Source organism: Anas acuta, chromosome 5 (genome assembly GCF_963932015.1).
Source record: "Anas acuta chromosome 5, bAnaAcu1.1, whole genome shotgun sequence".
Taxonomy (NCBI): Eukaryota; Metazoa; Chordata; class Aves; order Anseriformes; family Anatidae; genus Anas; species Anas acuta.
Genome location: NC_088983.1, coordinates 57,657,752 through 57,672,668, shown reverse-complemented (window position 1 = coordinate 57,672,668; position 14,917 = coordinate 57,657,752). Strand labels below are relative to the sequence as shown.

The window sequence follows — 14,917 nt, the reverse complement described above, 5'->3', positions numbered from 1 at the left end:
CTCAGTCAAGATGCACAGGCATTGCAGACCAGTGCTGTCAAAAAGTCTTCCAAATTTCCAAAGAGGTTGGTAAGGACTTTGGTCTCTGTTATTGCTTAGATATGATGTTCAAGATATTCATAGTCCCAGTCTTTAGACCCACAGCCATCAATAGATGTGTTTGCCATTTCAAATGTTAGCAAAAGCACTTCTAATTGTGATGATGATGATTAAGATGTGGATAAAGTCAAGCTCTTCTGGTGAATTTTTCTTATATGTGTGAGTTTCCGTTTTTTCGCATGGAGTATTCCTATAGCTTCTGGATTTCTTGCTTATTTCCTTACTTCTGTTTAACTTGAATGAAACTAGATGATTTTTCATTTATCCTTATCTCTAAGAATTATTCTTTCAAAATCTTGACATAAGAGGGGATATTTTTGTCTTTTCTGTAGTCTCTTAAATTGCTTGTTCTGAGACTTCTGTAAGCGTGGCTATCTCCATGTCAACATGTGTCATGGGGTGTGTGGGGTGCATCATAGTGTCTGGGGGGTGGGGGGTAAATGGTGTCAGATAACTTCAGTTGGTATAAATAGGAAAGATTAGGCATCGATGTGTCAAAAGCAAAAGCTTTTTGATAAGGAGGCGCATTGGCAACCTTGATTGTAGCCTCTATTTAATGTTTGTATGCATATTTTATTATTCCAATATTTTTGAATAGAAATTGCATTTTTTCACTGAAATTCATAATTCTCTTTAATTAAGAGATAGGAATTTGGGTTAAAGAGACAGAAGTCAGAAGTCAGGGTTACAATATCTGCTAATAGTAGTTAAGCACCTAATATAAGCTAGTTGTCAAAAATGTTTATATTGTCAAAGGAGAGCTAAGTAACTGTGTGAAAAGTCTTAAGGCTAAAACCAAGGTGAATTGCCCTATATAAGTTCTTATCCCATCCCATAGGTTAAAGAAAAATCCTAAACAACTAGTTTATACTCAATGACTTTAAGATTTTAAATCTCATGTAATCTAAATAAAGCAAAAAAAGCAAAAACTCCCCTTAAACCAGTGGCTGAAATAATTTAAGTGTTGGTAACCAGTACAGCTGTCATATCTGCATTTCTTCTGTAGCTGGACAGAAGAAAATGAACTATCCTTAGGTTTCTTACTTTTTCTTATATAGCTGATATAAGGAAATTTACAAGCTTACCAAAATTCAAAATTCATGAAAAATCAGATTTCAGATCTTAATAAAATGCATTTTTTTCATATTGCTACAGATGGAATAAGCATGTAAAATTCAGTGAGCAATATAAATTCAACTATTAGGGTATTGTCTTACTCTTTCTGTGAGTAATTGTTAGATACCTCAAAGATTGGTTTTAACTGATTAATATTCATTAATTCACAGGTATCAGAATACCATGGGAATTGGTGTAACTGTCTGGGAAATATTGGGTGCCTAGCACTCACTCTCCACTGAGAGTGAGTTAATTTAGGTTAATCCTTATTAACCATAGCCATTCTACAACTGGTATATTTTAAAAATAAAATCTTGGTCTCAAACCAGAAGCTTAATATAAACAATTTGTCATTGCAGAGAACTTTTACCTAGTGCTCTGCGTAGCATTCTTTCCCCTTGCCTAGCATGTGATTCTAATGAGGTTCTGATAGGTGAGATTGGAAGGCAATTTACTGAGGAGGTCATTCAGTTACACTGTCACGGGTGAAGACACGAAGGGTTTGGGAACAAATACACGAGGCTGTGCAGAAGGAGAGGTGAGAGCTTGCACCAGAGCTAAATGAGGAATACCAAAATCTCTAACCATGCTTCAAGTGTTAGTAGTGTTCCCAGAGAAATTGCTTTTTAGTCCAAAGGAGGTGGCAAAAGGAAGAGGAGCTAAGAATGAGATCAGTCTTCACCAGGATGAAACAGCAAACTGAGCATCACTACTACGTGCCCAAGAACTGGATGCAGCACATGTCTGGAGGATGCCTGATGGAAGGGTGAAATCCTAGAAATGAAATACCCTCTGCAATGATGTTACCAGTCAGCTTCTGAAAGAAACGATGCAGTATGGCACGCCTCACCTTCGAGGCAAGTTGAGATGCAGGCAGAAATTGTTAAATGAGGCTTGCGATATTATTGTCAAAGTATCGATCATGTATGGCTTGGCAAGAAGGAGCTCTCCTGCTAAAAGTTGCCCGAGCACGGGAAGAGCAGCAGCAAAGCAGCTCTTCCTTCCCGCATGGGCACGCCGAGCACAGGCTTTGCAGAGGGCTGCGGGGGCTGAGAGCCCGCCCGGTGCCGCTGCCACATCTGCCGGCGCTCCCCGTGCCAAGGGGTCAGAGCTCAATCATAATCCTGTTGCCCCCCCTGCTGGTTAAAAGCCTGTGCTCATTTTGTTACTTTACACCGAGATAAACATTGCAGTCATTTCACACTTCCTTTAACATTCAATATGAATTTAATTATCATTTGTTTGGACTTCGTTTGTTACGAAGGAAAACAGTTTATCATAGCCACTCGCCTTGTTAGTTTATTCTTTTCTCGTTATTGCTTATGTGATCCGCCAAAGACTCCAATGTTTAACGTGCTCCAAACCATCAGGCCTCAGTCTTCCTTCTCGGCTTTTTTTGATGAGAAAGGTCAAAAAATTAAAAGCTCACTTTTATTGAAGAGCAAACAAAAAAATTGGGTTTCTTATGGCGGAATTTACAGGTAGCAGCCAAGCATTTGTGACTGTGACTGTCAGCAATATCTTCGTTGTCAAACTAACATGAGAGGAAGTTTGATAACCTCCAGGTAAAAGCCCTTTGATTTTTATTTTAAATTCCAATAAAATTTTAGAGGTCTTGTTTGAGGCAGTATTGTTTGTGGAATATGACATCTCTGTCTCTACTTTCTGTCTTAATGCCTTGTCATAGTTCTTGATGTCTGCCTGTCAGCACAGCAAGAGGGATTTTTTCATGTCTGAGTAGTCACCTTAATGATAGCAGATGGAAACACCACAGGGGGTCCAAGCCCATCACACTGTCATTGTCACAGACTGCCCTGACCTGTTTCCACTCCTCTATTTTTTTGTCCCTTTTTAAAGGAGAAATGGATGGTAATTGAAAAGGATCTTAAGCAAGACTTATGAAGCTGCAGACAACATGATTCCCTGCTATCTCTCTCTGTTTTCACAAATAAAGTCTTAACCTCTTAAGCACCAATAGCAGTAGAAAGAAAGCTAAATTGGTAAAGCTTTATAAAGATTGGCCTACAAAAGCTTTTTCTTTTTCCCTCCTCGGGATGCATCCAAGCTGTTACACCCTCACCGTGGTTGGTGGGTGCTTTATTTTTTTTTTTAGATTTATCATTTCCAGCACAGAATTACCCATTTCCTCATGAAAAATGGCTGTGCTGTTTATTCATTGCCATGCTATCTGTTGTGATCATGCTGAAGTGTCAGAAAATTATGCATATAATGACAGGAAACTTCTGGATTCATCTCTCAAACAAGAAGTGAACACTGAGTTAAATTCTTTTTTTATTCGCATTTTAAGACTTTTTAATGAAGATACTCAAAGCTATGTTAAATCTTAAAATACAGAATGGAACATGTTTATGATGCGGAAGAAACAAGCAGATTATTCAATTTGTAGAATATTTTTTAAATGAAAATGGCGCACTAAGAATTAAAGGGTTTGGGGAACTAAAAGGTGAGATCAAATCCTTGCTGTTTTTTTTTTCAGCGTCACCTTGAAATGTTTACATCTATTAAAATATTTTAAGTGACTATGCAGTTTTGAAAAAGCTACTAGACACTTGCCTAAATCCTTAAGCCATGAGTTAACTTGAAAAATCTAGCTGTGATCTAGATGTTTGATTGCACCAGTGATCTAGCTAATTGATTCAGAAAATGCCTGCGTTAAATCTATATTCTAGGTATGTTCAGAATTGATTAAAAATACGAAAATAAGTGAAGTAATAATAAAGTGGCAAATCTTCCAGTCATTATTCAGAAAAGATTTTAACTGAAACACATTATTCCATTTGTTTTACTCATATTTTTATTACTTTATATATGCCCAATTTGACCATATTTCATACATCAGAGAATGTTTGTTTTTGTCATTCTTATAACCAGTTTTAAACTAATAGGACATACTCGTTTGTAATTTAATGAAGAAGGGAAGGTGGGCTCTTGCATGATTATTAATAATGAATAGCTATAGCAGTCAGATTTCAAAAGCAGTTCTACTCTTTTTTCCTGACAACCAATGGATTTCCTTAGAAGAGCAGTACTATTGTGCCAATACCGTTTTATTTCACAGTGTGACTGCTGTGTCTCTTTTACAATGTTACGAAGTTGTATTCCAGTCAATTACAGAATTCTTCTTAAAAAATCAGACAACTAATATTGGGTGATGTTACCAGAGTTAATTAAAAGTTGTTTGTTTGTTTTTGAAGTTGAGCTGCCTGCTCAGTACCCCTGCGGTTTTAAAATAAAAATAAAAAATAAGCAAACTGCTAACCTTGATTTCTGATTATCTGCCTCAAAGACCCCAACTGACAACAAGAAAATAAGTCTGTATATTAGAAACTCATTACCCATGAAATGTTGTTAAATGTACACATTGGAAAATGTTGGAGGAAAAGACATACAAAATCATATTTTCTCTAGTTTATCTGAAAAATGTGGTTTGTGTCCAAAAATAATCATATGAATTTTCATGACAAGTCTATTACAATATCCCGTATTTAAAAGAGATTATTTTGTTCTCAATTTCATCTTCTAACAGATTGAATGCTTTCAGATATATACCTGTATAATAGATCATCTACTAGTAACTCATCTTCAGTGGATATTTCAGCATTGTAGTTTAGTTAAATGATATTTAAGCATGCCTAACTTCTTCGTATTTTTGTCTAAAGATTTTTTATAGTGGCTATAATTGCAGAGTGGTAAAGATGATCATGTATTTCCAAACAGTTCTTGTTTATGTCACTAGAAAAGCTAGTGCTAAAAGGATAATTCAGTGTGATTGGTGTCTATGACCTCTAGGTTAATAAAGACAAAAAGCTGGCTGCAGAGAGAATTAGTGTCTGAGGTGGAAGTACCTGAACTAATACCAGCAAGTGGCTATGAGATTGTTAACTTTCTGTCTGACATATAAAAGTGAAATATAGGTGTTAGTATTTTCTCTCTTAATTCATTCTGCAGAACATGCATTGTTCTGCAATGTGTATATATAATCTCATTACTGTTTTTTTTACAGCTGTTTGATTTTACTCAAAGGTCAGCCTTCATGTTACTTCTATTTCCACATCTCCCTTAAATTGTGTTCTGAGATTGACCTTTGACAGAATATCTGCAGCTGAAAACAGTGGTATCTCAGTTTATTTATAAAACTTTTCTGGATCCTAATGTTTATCTGCTGATTGGATATGACAAGTGTATTAACTCCTGCTTTGTCAAAGTTCTCTGAAATAATAAAATAATCAGACTTAGAAAGCGTAGGGAGAAAAGACTCAAAGGAAATCTAAACACTGAAAAGTTAGCCTTGCAAATCAACCTAGAAATGTGGTGCTTGGTAACAATATAACATTATCATTAGTTCTTCATGGTTTGAACAGGTATAAAAATTATTAAATATATTCTTTCCTTCTTATATAACAGGATGTGTCCTAAAATAAATGATATCTATATTCTTGTCCACAAAAAGGCTATATATAACCTATATCAATTCTGGAAAATGAAAATAAAAACGAAGGGCACTTGTTTTGGTATCTGTTAAAAAATGCCTTCATAATAGCTGACATGCAAAATCAGACGCTGCTTGTGTTTCTTAGTGCTTTATGTGCACTTCTGTCCCATGGATAACCTTGATCCCATAAGTGCTTGCATATTCAAGTTCCGAGTAGTCTACGTGAAATGTATGAGTGCCTTCCTTCGATTTAAGGAGGTTGCTTATGTGCTCAAAGCAGACATAAGCATATGTGCTTAGAGATTTAGTCTATATTTTCATTATTGCATGTGAGTGTTAATTGAGGAATACTGGCCTGGAAAGTCAGTGATCCACAACGATAATAGTCTAATTTCTTACAAACCTTTCATTGCTCTTGCTCACTGGATTACTTTCTGGAGAATAGTTGAGGTTTCCACAACCACGTCCTTTGCAATGGCTTTTATATGATTATGTAATGCAATGCTTGTGTGCATCAGTAACTAGTTACAACTTTTGCTTATACATCTCTTCCTCCTGCTGTCCTTCATCTCTTCTATGCTTAGTTTTGTGGAGATGACCAAGTAAAGCTTCACTGTGAATGCACAACTTCTCCTTTGGGCTGGTACAAGTACTGAATCCAAGCTGATTCTGTGAAGAAAACCTCCAAAATGTATCTGTCAAGATAAACTTAATTTCTGTTTTTGTGTTCATATAGGGTACTGCTATCTTTTCACAGGGAAAAAGTAGGAACTTCAGAATATGGAACATACACTATTTGATATCTTTTACAAATACTAGGGAAAAGCCTCCCCTCATTGGAGTTCACAGCAAAATTCCAAGCCTGCAGGTAAGCCTTGCATTCCCCTGGAGATATGTTGTTAGAAAACCGGCTCACCATCATTCTCTCTTCTTCTCTAAGGCTTGCAATTTAGAGGATGTTAGAATTGTGGCTGAGAGAGAAAATGTCTGGAACATTGCTCTGCTCTTATAATCCCTGCAGTCATTATCACTGTGATTGTTTGGAACAGTCTGGGGATTGTTTTATGCTACACTTGGGGTCAGAGCAAAAACAGAATTAGTTCATCTTTGTTTTTCTTCTTTGTTCCACTTTAACTGGAATGTTTTGATTTTATGATTTGAGTTTATGTTGACTTTGTGCTGAATAAGATACCTTAATAAAAGACCTATAAATGTGTACTATTTGTACATTTACTCTGTTTTCTAAATAGCAATATGAGACTCAAATGGAATTCTTATGAGATAACACTTGTTAAAGAAAATATATCCTTTCCAAAGTTCTTAAAATGAATCTGTTTGTTATTGTTCACTCTTAGCTGGGGAAGCTTGTACAGGACTCCCAGAAAATGCCAAGTGTACAGATTAATATGAACTTCACAGCTTGATTACGATTGACATGAATAGCTGTTTTATACAATAGAAAGCCAATATATTCATTTTTGTTGCAGTGTAATGAAACTGATGTTGCTTAAAAGTTATTTTGCTTTGTATCTTTCTCATTTCCTGGTTTTTGTGACTTGCATTTTCTTTGTACAGTCTCTGAACCGGCATGCTGCTGTTACTGTTTCATTAATTTAGAGAATGTACTGTAAATGTACTACCAATTAAACATTTTTATGGTATTTCATTTTATAAAATATTTTGAAACAAATGCAAGACAAGCATCTGTAGCAAAATAGATATATGCTCCTCTACTAGGAGTATGTCTTTGTATTTACAGAAAACTATTATAGAATGTTACTGTAATACCTTTTTTTTTTTTAACATAAAGTGCCTCAATACAGAAGTAATTAACTTATTTCAAGTGCATTAATAACTAAATATTTAGATGCAGATGAGTTTGATTACTCGTGTAAAATCGAGGCAGTTCATCACAAAGAATGAAGTACTGAATTAGGACTGATAACTCATACGGTATGAAGTAGTTAGCTACATTGAGTTATCTAGATTCACCTTCTGGTTAACCGAGGTGAATACACATTTGTAAAGAGCTACTCGTTTCATCTTAGAGTACATTTTTATGTAGGCTTGTTGAATTGCACTTCACTGGTGCTTATTTATCTGCATTGGATTTAGACCCCAATTGGCTCAGATTTTGATATCTCAGGCGAGCTGAGACGAGCCTCGCTCTCCTGGCTGTTCCTATTCCTCAGTCATGGACAAACCAGTTCTGACCTTCATTTTGTGTCTGACTTGTCTTTACAGGAGTTTAAATATTTTTGATTAAAGAGTCTATGCAAACAGTTTGCCACTATGATCACTGCAATGCAAACTCAAACAGCTTTGGATAAATTCCTGGTCTGACTCTGTTACTGTGTAAAACTCAGCAGACACCACTGGAACAGTTAGTTCCCTTGCTTGGTGGGATGAAAGAAGGTTGCGTACAGAAGAAGCTGAGAGGTGATTAGCACTTCTCTGACTTGAAGTTTTACACAACTTCCTTTGGGCAACAGAACGGTAATATACTTCAACTTAAACGATTTTTATTCATTGTGCATTGTTATTTATATTTTACCAACTCAGTCATCCAACATCTCAAAGCCACATGATCAAGAACATTTGAAGATTGCCAGGCCTAATACAAGCTTTTTTTTCTTTTATTTTCTTTCTTTCTTTCTTTCTTTCTTTCTTTCTTTCTTTCTTTCTTTCTTTCTTTCTTTCTTTCTTTCTTTCTTTCTTTCTTTCTTTCTTTCTTTTGCTGATTATATATTGGGTTTGGTATTAGAAAGCAGGATGAAATAATCCATCGGTTATGCATCTGGAATGAACACTATTATGAATTATAATATCTTATCTTCAAAAGGCATTTTTAAAAGCTAAATTCAGAGTAAAGGTGCCAGATATATTTTGATTTTCAAAATCTGAAAGTTCAGTGAGGTAAGGAAAATGCTAAGAGGATTACACTAAGAGACAAAAGGCTCTGATGCATGTTCTGGATGTGTATACTTCTAAAATGTCTTCAGGTTTAGGTATTAGAGCTGAGCCCCTGGCTGTTACTCTTAATCTTTTATTGCCAAGTAAAACCTTTCCTGCAGAGTGGAATTCAGGATGTATAATCCTTGCGCATAAGCTTGGGATTGCAGCTAACCATGGCAATTACAACCTGTTGTTCTTTTATTGGTGCTGAGAAAGATCGGCTATAAACCAGCAAGCTGGGATAGATGACTAATCAAGTGATATCAATCTCAGCATTTCATCAGCTATTGTTTTTTTGGGGGGCAGGGTGGTGTGGGATTTTGGTAAATAAGTTTTGCCCTTGTAGAGTTCAAAATATTTTTACTGGGTTTTAGAAGTTATTCTGTACACTTTGGGGGTCTTTTGCAGAAAGTGGAACAATTTAAATGTATCCGTAAAGTTTGCTGATTTCTTTCATTCAACTGGGAAATTTTCAGTATTCTATGGATATTTCAGGTCCAATTTTCCATTGTGCTGCTACATGTTATGTATAACCACCAGTCAAGGCATTTTGAATAGAAGTGAGCATAGCAGATGGAGACCCATTTATGAACTGCAAACAATTATGAACATGCTAAGCAGAGCTTTAGCCCATTACTACAAATGCTTTGTTGAACTGTGGTTATCAAAATGAATGTTTGTCAGTATAAAAAAAAAATTATAAGAGGAAGAAACTCATACTATTTATTATTAATTAGATTATGATTAGATTACACAGGCATTCTTTATTGATTTTTTCCCTTAATATTTCAAGCTTTCATTTAGATAACTAATTAACAAAACCTTTTTTTATTATCTTATTTACTTTTTAAATTATTATTATTTAATGTAGGCTTCTGTTAGATTCATTAGTCTCTTGTTTCTACTTCTAGGTTTTATACTTTAATTGAAGGTCAATTTGATGTTTTCTTAAGTGTGTTTAAGGGAAATCGTACAATGCTTAGTGCAATGAAAGTACCCTGTCTGAAATGTATGTGATAGAAGTTTTGTGTGGCACAATAAAACAGTCAGTGTAATTTTTTACTGCTTTGCAAACTAGCAACTTTGTTTGCAGCTCTAATGATCTAGCTCAGTTGGTTGCTAACTCTCCAACTGACTGTCGTGGGCTGCTAGTCTTGAAGAAACTGTAAGACTGAAAAAGTTGAAGTCTCCAAAAAGGAAGTTATGGCCACTGTTGCTTGTTGTAGATACTGTTCTGGTTGTGCATTTTTTAAACATTTTGAAGTGGGCTAGGAGAAGCATGCTTCTGACTCTTTAAGCACTGTCACAACAGTATTGTCTGTATTCCTGAGAGTTGGGCTGTGATCAACCACTAAATGAAATATTGAAAGGTTGAAGCCTTTAACCGACTTATTAGATCATACTGCTATGCTTCACAGGAATTTCCTTGTGGAAATAAGCCGATACAACTCTTCTGCATAAAACAGAAAGGTAGCTTTGCATTGTAAGTCCAAAGTGCATTTTGTATTAAATGTACTTTGACTTCATTAATAGGCCAAAATTGTAAGTAAAATAACATTAATTTTGAGATGTTTAGGCTGATCCAAAGTATTTTGTGTGTTTGCTACTGAGAAAATGAGGATGGCACTTCCTAGAGAAAACACCATCCAAAGCTATCTGTACTACTGATGTTATGGCCTCTGGCTAATCTATGAACTGATCACCAGATATTGTACCCATAGGCTGTGATACTTCCTTCTGTAACAGTGTGAAAAATCAGCCATGAACATAAAACATACGGGTAACTGAACTGAGCTTTGCAGACACTTTTGTGTAAGGTACAAATTTCATATTCTTAGGATGATGTTATAAAAGCTTAAATTTCATCAGTTTTGGAAGATCTGTCTTAGTTATTTTTGGTTTGGTGTTCTCAAGGAACCAAGTCCTTTTCAGTGTACATAATCCTGTGTTTTCAGAAATACTAATTAATTCCGTAAGATGATACAGTGAAACATCTCTTATAATTGCTTCTTTGTGCAAAAGCGTATACTTTTAATGAAAGGTTACCACTTCTGAAAAGGACTGATCTTCCTTGCATCACAAGATCACGGGAGCTGTAATGTCTCTGCCCCAAACAAGTGTGGAGGAAGAAATGAGGAGAAGGGCAGTCCTTCTGATCTTTGTATTAGATATGGGCTGTAGAAGGTATGAAAGTGCCCATGAAGGACAACACAGGGAACTTTTTCATCTTTCATTGTTTGCATTCTCTCTACGTTTCAAATATTTGCCTTATGAAAAGAAAAGTGGCTTCAGTAATTAAGAGTTGAAAAGGCTATAGATTCATTTGAATTTCAAACAGGATTGAATTTTATAAAGTGAGAATCAGTACCCTGCAGAAACAATAACTTCTTGGGCTAAAACATGAATGATATATTATTATATATTCCTTTGTTTAATTGCTAGGAGAAAATCTCTCTCTTTTTTTTTTTTTCTTTATTTTGTTAGTGTAACCACTGTACCAAGTCACCATGAAAAAAAAATACATCTTAAAATGCTTATAGCTCAAGTAAACCCTTTTTTATTTTTTCTATTTACATATCAATATTGCAGAGAACTCTGAACCAGTGAAACATTCATGCAGTGAGAGTGCAGGGGAAGCTGGCTTTTGTGGTGGTGTGTTTTGTTTTTTTTTGTTTCTTCCAGTTCTCCAATCAAGTAGCAAAGAAAGCTTTACTGTGCTTGGGGGGAATTATACTGTCTTAGCCTTGTGGTTGTTAAAGCATAAACTGATGACAAAGTAGTTATAGGAAATGTAAAGACATAACTAGGAACTTTTAACTAACCTTACTTTGAAAAAGGCATGGTTGAAATAATACTAGAAGTTAACATAATTGTTACCATGACAGTCGTTGTCCTTCAATATCCTGTAAATTCCTGTAAAGAGTAGAACAATAACTGAATATGAAATAATTCTCCTCAAAAAGCAGAAGTAACCTACCTGTATATATTTGAAAGTGTTACCACTCTTATTTTACTTTAAACTCCATTCATTTAAAATACACCTTTTCCAACTATTCAGATATTCTGGGAAATTTCTAAGGTTGGTAAGTATGCTTAGAGAGTGCATAAGTCAGTGCAAATTTTATTTGATTCTAAACTTTTATTCAAACAATCTCTTGGTCAAATTAATGACTTTATTATTAGATTTCACTGCTTTTTTTTTTTTTTTTTTCTCCTCCATGTGATTCAGCCACAGACGGAAATGCCAGAATGAAAGACAATGGTCATAAATAGAGAGGAGGTACAATGGTAGAAGAGGGGGGAAACAAAATCCCTTTAAGCATGATTAAGTATTGAAACAAAATGCCAAAATACGTTGTAGAATCTCCATCCTTGGAGGTTTCCAAGACCTTAATGGATAAAGCCTTAAGGAACTAGGTCTGAATTAGTGTTGACCCAGCTCTGAACAGGATGTTGGAGTAGATATGCTCACAAGATCCCTTCCAAAATGGGTGCTTCTGTGACTTACTCTTTTGCTTTATTTTGGTCACCAAAGCCTAAAAAAAAGCATTTTCTTAATGAATTTTAATTATTTTTTTTTTTAATTTTTTAAATAGTGGATTTGTTTTTATCCTGTTTTACTGTGGCCCTTCTGCTGCAGCAAGGCAGCTATGAGTAAACCAGCTCCTTGTGATATATGATATATCTTTAATGATTGGACTGCCTTGGTAGTCAAGAATTATCCCTCTTTTTCTGTTCTCTTAACTGACAGCAGAGGGAGCATATTCAAATGAGAGTTGATATTCAAATTTTGGATGGAAGGATAGAGACAGGGTCTTCGATATGGTTATTGGCTAGCGCAAAGCAATGATTTTATTCTTTGGCAGGGATTCTGTTGGAGATGATGGAAACCGTAGGAAAACTGCTACTACTGTTGTCCTATTTTGACTCATCACTGACAACATGGAATAATCTGATGCTATAAAAAGTAAATGCTAAGCTTTCCAAATTTATTCCTAAAGAAAAAGAGGAAACTGTTTTTTGTCACTTTGCAGTGCACTTTAATGGAAACAAGTATATTTAACTTTTTAAAGTTTTTGAAATGTCTTAGATAATGTATATGTGAATATCAGAACAGCTTGGAATAAATAAATTAGAATATATAGTTTAAGTATTTCTCTGATGAAAAATATATGGTTTTCAGTATAACATTAAAATAGTTTTGTAATGTGCTTTTTAAAGCATATTACATATCAGATACTAATAAACCCTTTCTTAGCCTACAGTCACATACCAAAGACCTATTATTGATATTCTGAATACTAATTGCTTCCACCACATTATCTTTGTTGCAAAGCTTCACCTCTTGATGAATGTAACCAGTCGCTGAGTGCCAAATCAGCCCTATCAAGTTCAAGTCAAAGGTCTGGCAACAACAGAGCCTTTCTACGCTCAAGTACATTAGCGTGTTGCCAACTTTATTGCTAAATTTGAACTACTTGTACTGTGCAGATTTATCTGAAAGGAGATGGTGATACTGTAAGTAGCGTATCATTCAGTCAGCAGAATGAGTATTTACTCAATTAGCTGTTTTAGCCTGGGATAATGTTACACTATTATTTGGAGCTTTGATTTCTGTCAAGAATTACAGGACAAATTAAATAGCTAATTCTGGCTATTTATATTTTAAATAAGTTGAGTATAAATGTATTTTTCAGAGGGCAGCTGAATTCATAGATTCAGTTAATTCTGCCATTCATAGATCAGTTTTCTTTGTAATATACCTAAATGGAAACTTCTTTTTACACCCCAAATAACCGGGAACAGCCAGGGCTGAAATCTGTGTCTATTCTAAATGTATTACCTCTTATTTTATTTTATGTATGGTATATGGGAGAGATTGACAGTACACTTAAAAATATTTTTGATTAATCCTTTAAAATCTGGATGTTGTTAGACTTTTGACTTAAGCTAAATCTCTTCTCTAGTTTGCTGCAAAGAAATTAGCACATCCTAAAGTGTTTAATTCTACTATGTGGCAAAAAGGAATCAGACATACTTTAATTGTCCATTTATCATATCATAAATTTGATAAGAATTTGCTAAGTAAGAATGTGACTTCTAATACAGGTCTTGTTATGATTCTAGGATGCAAGATAAACAATGTAATGCCTCAACTCATTATACAGCTATGTTACCTTTATCATATTTGACTATGGACCACTGGTCTTTGTACAGTGGAAGTACTAATCTTTGTGGTTTAAAGCATTTCTTTTTTTGTTTGTTCAGGTCAATTACATCTCCCTTTGTATCTAAATTCTGCTTTGAGGTTCACCTAATATTTGCATTAAAAAAAAAAAAAGTTGTGAAAAAGCAATCTAAATATGAAGCACATAACTGGAAACCATGGTTGAAGTAAGAATAGGGTGGTCTGAAAACTTCTTTGAATCTACCTAAAAATACATTTATATGGGAAGTTTGTTAGACTCAAATTTGTGTATGCTTTCTTGTATTTCTGCTGTAGTCAATCTAGCAATTAAGGAAAAAAATAACTTTTCTCATGGTGTGGCTTCAGATACCAGATGAAAATGCAAAGCCTGTGACATTTCAGATACAGAACTGAAATTTTTCAGTCCAGTTTTTGGATATGCTGCTGAATCATTTATTTTCATACTTAATTAAAATGAATAATGTTTTAATTATGTTTTAAGGTACAAATGATAAGCTTCAATTACTGTTTATTTTGCTGTTCTGTAGCATAATGTTGTCTGAAACGTTTCCAGTAAGTAAACTATGTTGATACAGCAGGTTCTTAGAAATGATAAGCTGTCTTTGTGGACATATTTTTACAAAGAGATCTTAATCACTTATTCAGAAGTATTATATGGTTGTACAGAAAGATGGACAAACAAAAAATATTTATAGAAATATAAATATAATGGAAAACCTATCAATGTTCTAAGACAGTGCAATACGATCTAAGAAGCTGTCAGTGGCATTTTCTGTTACAGCTTTTTAAATAAGGCTGAAATTTGCAAAGATAAAACACTGACAATGTTCTTCATTTTACGATACCCAGTACAGTAAAATGTTGGAAATAAAGTACTTTCACAATACTACTGAAATATATCCATTGCAATTTTAAAGTGGAGCGTAATGAAAAAAATATTTTGAGCTATTGATTTCTAGCAAAGCTTTAAGTGATCTTCTGTAGTGAATGCACACATTAGAAGCAAAGGCTGTCCAAATGGGACTTTTGGTATGTTTAACCAGCATTGTTTCAGACTTGGAGTAAAACTTTACTTCGGCTCAAAG

General features: G+C 34.7%; 1 long non-coding RNA gene across 6 annotated transcripts in view; it reads left to right on the top strand.

Moving 5' to 3' along the window:
* LOC137857888 (uncharacterized) overlaps window positions 1-14,917 on the top strand; it is a 109,411-nt gene that overhangs the window by 10,040 nt on the left and 84,454 nt on the right. For 4 of the 6 annotated variants that reach the window (XR_011097354.1, XR_011097358.1, XR_011097355.1 and 1 more), the window contains exons 1-2: window positions 6,404-6,536; window positions 7,913-8,164. The exons of the other annotated variants lie outside the window; for them this stretch is intronic. This is a non-coding gene — a long non-coding RNA (uncharacterized lncRNA). Of the gene's footprint in view, window positions 1-6,403; window positions 6,537-7,912; window positions 8,165-14,917 lie in introns of those variants that run through there. 6 annotated transcript variants of the gene reach the window in all.